Here is a 7,676-nt window from a genome sequence, read left to right on the forward strand (position 1 = left end):
TCAAGGGAAAGCCAAGTGCGCCAACCACCCAAAAGGACTCCGCTCGGATGCGTAAACGGACAGAGGAGCGGAAATAGGCCCCCGTCGCAAGAAAATTCCCATCTGCCTAACCTCCTCCTCTCCTGTTGTGCTATGTAGATGGCTAGTTTTGGCCAGGGCCAAGAGGAGGTTGAAGAAGGAGATCCAGCCGGCTTTGTAATTGTGTATATATTATTCTCTTGAGTTTATTTAAATTATTCTATGGAACATGAGCATGTCCAAAAGTATATACAATAGCAATCAATATGAAGATCTGTATAACAACGCGTTACGTCAGTATGAGCGCCTACATCGGGGCCACGGATGGAGTGCGTAGTTAAAAAGGTAGGGAAAAAACAGTGCAACCAGAACACAAGAAGATATTCAGTGAGGAAGCCGGAACAGGTGGCGCAACCTGGTGCGACTCCAAGTAATGTGCGCCAAGGCTCCTTCTCGCACAGAAAGGCAGGGTCGCGCGGGACGAGGGTGAACCTGCGGCCACAAGTACATGCTCCGCTCACGCCCCAATGAAGGAGCCGCCAACTGATACATCCCAGCGGCCGGGACAAGCGCAGAGTACAACTGGCCCACTAGGGCTTCTCACCCTCGAGAGGTGGCAGAGTCCCGCCATTTGTATAGAGCGGATCACAGGGTTGAGGTAGTGAGGGTGTGGAGCACGCCAGCAGTACATTGAGTTCACGGGCCCGTAGGAGCGAGGTAGGGATCCAACCATCTCCCGGTCGTATTCCAGGAGCATCCCACGCTGGTGACTCCCGCAGAGACCAGCCCTGGCGCAACCGCGGGGGACTCCCGCACCTCACCAAGCTAGGGGGGGGAATGTCTGTAGCAGGAGCTCCGCGGGGAGGATCGGCTCCCACGAGGGCGCCACAGACCTGGTCTTGGAAACGATTGCTTCCAGGTCCGAGAGGTCTTGGTAGATAGCCGGAAAGCCCGAGAGGCTCGCGGAAGACTCTTCAGATGGAGGTAAAAGAGCTGCCGGTCATATCGAGCCCTCGAACGGCGGCAGGAAGGATGTGCGCAATACACTCCACGCTGGACTACCTGCACCTACAGGAGCCTCTGCAGGGCCTGGAGCGGAAGACATGGACAATGAGTGCGTAGGCAATTCAGGCCCTGCCCCCGTCCTCCAGGGGCAAGGTGGAGGACCCCTGCAGAGACCCAGATGCGTCCCTGGCCAAAAGTAAAACCCCAGAATCGCCGTCCGGAGGTGGACCAGGAAAATCTCGGGGCCGGGACAGAGCAGGTGTGAGACCATGAAGACCGAAGCATGGACAGACCAGTTATTAAGACCAGTGCTATCCCCGAGGGAGATGCAGCGGAGTGTCCCTGTCCATTCTTCGGAGACCGCTCCATCACCACTGCCCTCCAAACCGTGCCAGTTCTCGGCGGAGACAGATGCGTGGCAGAGAGGTAAAACGCCGAGATAGAGCAGGCGGACCCGCTCCAGCCGGAATGGCCTGAGGCGCGGGTGAGGGAGCTCGCCTGCACCCGTCCCCGACCACCAGGCAGAGCTCTTGACCAGTTAACCCGGCGGAGGAGGCCGCCGAGTACACAGCCTGGCTAAGCCTCCACTCGCGCCAAGATCGCCGGGTCCTGGACCAACGAGGAGCACATCGTCAGACATATGCTGACAGGACCAGCCGCAGCTCCGGCCCCGAAGCACAACCCGTCAACGACATCCTGCGGAAGGAGACAGAGGAAGGCTCGATCGCCAGGGCATACAGCTGGCCCGAGAGGGGCACACCCTGCCGCACTCCCACTGCCCGAAGACTGACGCTCGTCAGGGTCCAGTTGAGCCTGACCAGACACTCCGCAGAAGCGTACAGCACCTGGAGAAAACCCACAAACGGGGTCGAAAGCCGAATGCTCACAAGTACCCAGGAGATACCCGTGATCCATCCTGTTCGAACGCCTTCTCCTGATCCAGGGACAAGAGGCGACGACAGACCAGCCCTACACCCTAATTCCCAGAACGGGTCCCAGACCAATACAAGTTATCAAAGATAGTGCGGCCCGGGACGGTGTAGTCTGGTTGGATGGACCAGTCCGCCAGCACGGACCCAATAAGACGCAGGAGAAAGGCCTTTGCATGATTTTGTAGTCCGTGTGAGGGAGCGAGATGGGACGCCAATTCCGTATAGTCACTGTGAAAGGTTCCCCCCTCTTTGGCCAATAAGGCGAGCATGGTGCTACCTGCCACGATAGAGGGAAGGAACCCGCTCTGCATAAGACTCGGCTCCAGAACGGTGACCAGGTCTTGGCCTCCGAGAACGTCCCAGACACGGGTAGAACTCCACGGTCGCCCTGTCCAATGCCTGGTATCGAGATTTATTGCGTGGGCATGCGACGGAGGGTTCCGAGATACTCCGCCAGCTTGAGAGGCAGCTCTAGCCAGGTCCCGGTCGCCCGTTGTCTCCGACCGTCGGTGAGGACCACGTCCAGAGTACTCTGCGAAGCTTAGGACGGATCGGCATCCGAGGGAGAAAAAGGCCGCGTTTAGAACGGCCTGGCCTCCCGCACATCTCCGCGGTGTCCCGTGAGGGTAGGGTGCCGTCTCCTCCTGCCAGGAGGCGGTGATCGTGTTTCTTTGGCCCCCTCCTTTTCTCCAGGCCTAGAGAATGGAGGAGGCCATGGGGAAGTAACCCAGGGAGTTGTAGCTGTCATGCAGCTGTTACAGGAGGCACTATAGACAGCTGCAATCTACAGGGCCCTGGGCTGGAACCCAGAGTAGAGGGCAGGCCCAGGTTCCCCCAAACCTCCCAACTCCTGATCAGACACAGGAGGATTGACCCAGACTGTGGGTTCCACCAGAGGGGAAGGTCTCTGAGGTGAGCAAATCTGAAAATAAGTGCAGAACCCACTAAGGTAGAGGAGGAACTTTGTCACAATATCTAGATAGAATAATAGATCATAACTTTTCCCATGATACCTCATGTCATGCTTAATATGAACAAATATCACAATTATATATAGATGATGAATATGGGGCTTACAGGGTGCTCCCCTTCAACATACTGAGGCCTCTATCTGGGGTAACTCAAGCTCTGTATAGCTGGCAACCCCATCATTTAGCCATTTTGGATTAGGAAAGAGATTTTGAGTCTCAGTCAATTTACTGAAAGTTATATCTTCCTCCCTTTTTACAATATTAAAAGAAAGGTCCAAATTAGACTCTAATAAGAAGAAGTGGCAATATATCCAATTTAAGCATGCCCTCTGCCAGCTGTTTGGCCCACAGGCACCGACTTTTCAATGTGCAAGGAGTGTTCAACCCCCAGCTCTGTCCCAGGCCCCACCCCTACTCCACCCTTTCCCCCAAGGTTCCATTCCCACCCCACCTCTTCCTGCCCCTGCTCTGCCCCCACCCCTGCCCTGCCCCGCCCCACTTCTTCCAGCCCAATTCCACATCCTCCCCCAAGCACGCCTGATCCATTGGGCTCGCGGGTGGGCAGGAGGCGCTGGATGAGGGAGCTGGTGGGGGGCTGCTGGTGGGTGCTCAACACCCACCATTTTTTCTCCATGGGTGCTCCAGCCCCAGAGCACCCACAGGGTCGGCACCTATAGTTTGGCCCCAATGCCAGCTCTACCTGTAACCCACCTGAACGACTTTCATTTATCCAAATATTACCTGCATTGCCAAGATCTAAGGCAACACTATATACTTCCTTGGCCAGCAAATCCGAATTAAAAACAGGTTCCCTAAAAAAGAAATGGGAGGAAGAACTAGGCCAATTATTTTTTGTTAACCAATGGTAGCAAATTTTAGTCAGTGCTCCAAATTGTTCCGTGGACATCAATTTAAGATTAATCCAGAAAGGGTGCATTGGATCCCCACCTGTTCAAAAGGTGCTGCTAAATCAGACAAATGTTGGTGCTGTGATTCAGCAGATGCTAATTTAGCCCATGTGCTCTGAAAATACACCTACACCTGTATGTTTTGGGCAGAACCTAATTGGAGAATTCATTTTTTCCTATAAAATAGAATAGTGTTACAAGCTAAATATGTAATCTTAAACCTAACAGATGCTAACTGGAAGATGAATTAAACTAAAGAACTTATGGCTAAGCAGAGCACTAATAATTGCTCAAAGACTAGTGCTACAAAAATGGAAAGCCAAAAGCAACCAACAGTTGAAAACTGGCACATAAATGGCATAAGGTTGTCCTCCATGGACAGAACTATAAACCGTGACGGAAATACCCAAGAAAAATTATCAGACAAATGGAATGCTTTGCAGGGATCCCGCTTCGTTACCCCCTTCTTTCCCTCCCCATCTCTGTCCCTGAATTTTGCTTCTATCCTTTATCTTAACTTAATTTTTCTTTAACTAGTTGGATTTTTATAAACAAATTTTGTTTGTAAATTGTGTAATACAAATAAATGATTTCTACTTTAGCTATTCATAGTGTATGTCTGTGTGTGTGTATGTATGTATATACATAAAAAAAAATAAAAAAAATTCCCTTCTCACCCCTATGGGTGGTATGTGTCTTCCTCAACCTCGGGTCCTCTACCAGAGGCCTGGGAGTTTGAGGGTTCTGCGCAGTATCTTAGCTGTTCCTAGCACTGCACTCTTCTTGGACAAGGCTCTGAATGTGTTCCTGGGACTACTGTTTGGAAGCCACTCCCCAGCTGGAGTCCACAAGCCGAAGGGCTCTACCACCACTGGACCAGACTGTGCCTTCACTTTCCACATCCTATTCTAGTTTCTCTTTTCAGGGCCCTGGGGACTCTCAAGCTTCTCATATTCCTTCTTCCTGCGATGTGCCTTTCCACCTTTGGGCACTGCCTATATCTTCACTCCACTGGCTCCCTTCCCCCGGTCTTGTTATTACCACATGTCTGGTTGATTGGCCCAGTACTGCTGTCGTCTGGATCTGGAATCCCCAGAATCTATAGCATGCATTCTCCACAACGCTTGCTGCGAATCTCATCTGGTCTTGGGAGGAGTCTAGACATCAGCGTGCAATGTTCTCGTACAGAGTCGAGGCATGGTGGGAAGTTATTGCCGGGTTCAGTTGTATGCTGTCTGGGCCTGCATCTTACTTCCTTGACACACTAAAATGTTGTTGGACTGTCCCTGGGAGGCCTCTCTGCCAGTCTGCCCTTTGGGTCGCTCTCAGTGTGTAGACCCTGTTCAATGATCGTGGTGCTCAGGTGCCTGTTCCTGTGCTGCTATGGATCAAGTGCTAGTGCTCTTTTAGTTTCTTCTAGTCCTTCATCCAGCCACGTTGGAATTCTTCCAATTCAGGGACTCATTGAATGGTAATTCGGGTTGCGTTGCCACCTTTCTCGAGTGGAGGATCCCTCGCCTCGAATCAGCAGGCGACCGCAGAGGTTCACCCCAAAGGGAAGGATTCATTTCCTTTGGGGGGCGCAAATCTGAGAGTTAGGTACCTAAGCCGGCGGGTTTATCCAGGATGTGCTAGGACCACGGATTTTAAGGACAAAGACGGCCGTTTCGGCTGGTATTGTACTCGTCGCGAGAACAGTGGTACACGAAACAGCTTCTGGGAGGGGTTGGGGCGTGGGGTGGGTAACCGCGGTGCTTGGGTAAGGGCATTGGCCGGTTTTCAAACATCGCAGCCTCAGTTCGAACTGTTTGGCAGTCAATAATCCAGGCAGGGTATCTTTTGAATTGACGTCAGGGCGATTCGTGATGGCGTGGATCTTGTCTTTACCACCACTGAGCTTGGTCTCAAGGGGACGTTGTCTTACTTTTGGTTAATTGGAAGTTTGCTGCTTTCTTGCTCCTCCTCGTGGTTCCACGTGACGGGATGGCCCGGGGTTTGTGGCTGTCCTGGTTGTCTGCTTAGTGCGCGGAGTGAGCTCAGCGAGATGCAATGGCAAGTTAGTGCCCATCAAGTCTGACAACCGTCCCTCTGCTTCACTACATTCCGGGCTACATCTTCTATCTCCCTAGTGCCGAAATAGAACTTAATTTCCGATATCCTACTACCGTAGTAGATTCGGGCTGGTTTGGGGTACGCCGATGGCCGGAGCTGTCTCCGTTCCATATCTTAGCATACAGTGATGTCATCCATTGTAGAGGAGGTGGCTATGGTAGTTCATCCCTTGCAAACTGTACCGCGGCCGTATCCAGTCCTTGGTGATTATCCTGCGAGGGTTTTAAGCCTACTGCAGAACAAGCAGTCGGGGACAGTGCATCACTTGGGTAAACGTCGCACTTGATGGCCACTTGGAGTGCTTTGAGTTGACTTCTAGTGTTGTTCTTCCAAGTCGATTGAGTTCTTGAGGAAGGTCCTAGTGTCTGTTGATTTGTATAGGCGCCAACGACATTACAGATCCACGGTGCGGCGATTGATCATAGGCTTTCCTATAGTCAATCAAGGCTGTGCTCAGAATTGTCGTCAGACTTTGAGTCTTGTGCACTGCTCTATCCTATGCGCAACTGTGTTTTTTGAGCCTCTGGGTGTTGTTCCCAATGGCCTTCTGACTGTGCTACCATGTAACTGGCCCCACTGTGGCTCCGCTTGTAGCGCTGGCGCTATGATGCCTGTAGGACTTATCCATGTTGTGGGGGAGGCAGGTTATTGCCGGTAGTTGGCCGGTTTGTCCCTTGCAGGGGTCTTTCATGATCAGCACTGTCCTTACCTTGTTATAGCCAAGTTTGGGTGGGAGCCTGCTGCTAACAGCTGGCTTCATCTGTGCTGCTAGGGTTCCATGCATTCTGCTGTTTATTTCTTTAGCAGTAGTGTGGATCATGTCTGGTCAGGTGCTGTCAGCTCTTCATGTTTTTGACCCGCTGCTGGATGTCTTCTACTGTGATGGGACTGTTGAGAGTGACACGAACTAGGAGAGTCATGCCGGCTCGGACGTCGCCCGGATTAACAAGGTCCGCGCCAGATGTTGAGGAACCAGGACAATCTGACGATAAGTGGGCTACTGGAACAAACCATTCATGGACGAGACAAGAGAACCTGGAATTGATGGAATGCTGAGTAACAAGTGGTCCCTGAAGACACGCATCCTCTGGGTCATCTTTGCAGCAAACATTACACGTCATCCTGATCATTACACATGTCATCCTCAAGCTGAAAGCAGATCGGGCCAAGCTCATCCTCATTGCCTTGGCATGGCCGAGGCAGTGTTCATTCTCTGACCTTCTCATGCTTTCAGTTCAGCCTCCCATATCCCCTTTCTCTTCATCCCAACCTACTCACACAGAATAACAGTCATTCACATCAGTGACTAGCCCCTGGGGCCCCACCCCTTCCCACCTGCCTGGTGCTTCTGCCAGGGCCCTGGGTCAGAGCACTGGGGCTTCCCCTGCCCTCCACGTAGCTTTTTCAAGGTCTCTGGGCTTCTGCCGCTCCGTGGCAGATGTCTGCTGGGGCACACATTTTTCTGCTGGCCCCAGTTGGCTTGGGCCCCTGGCATGGGCTCCATAGGCCCATTGGATAAGCCATCACTGAGAAAATGGCATTCCTGCTTGTGCTAACATCTTCAGGGAGAGTCTGTGAGTTGCAGACTCTGACGACATATCCTCCTTGTACACAAATCTCCAAGGAGAAAGTGATTTTACAGCCACACCCAATTTTTTTGTCTAAAGTGATCTTATGGTTTCATTTGAACCAGGCAGTGTATTTACCTGTGTTGTTTCCTAAGCCACATT

The sequence above is a fragment of the Chelonoidis abingdonii genome, chromosome 1 (assembly GCF_003597395.2).
Source record: "Chelonoidis abingdonii isolate Lonesome George chromosome 1, CheloAbing_2.0, whole genome shotgun sequence".
NCBI lineage: Eukaryota > Metazoa > Chordata > Testudines > Testudinidae > Chelonoidis > Chelonoidis abingdonii.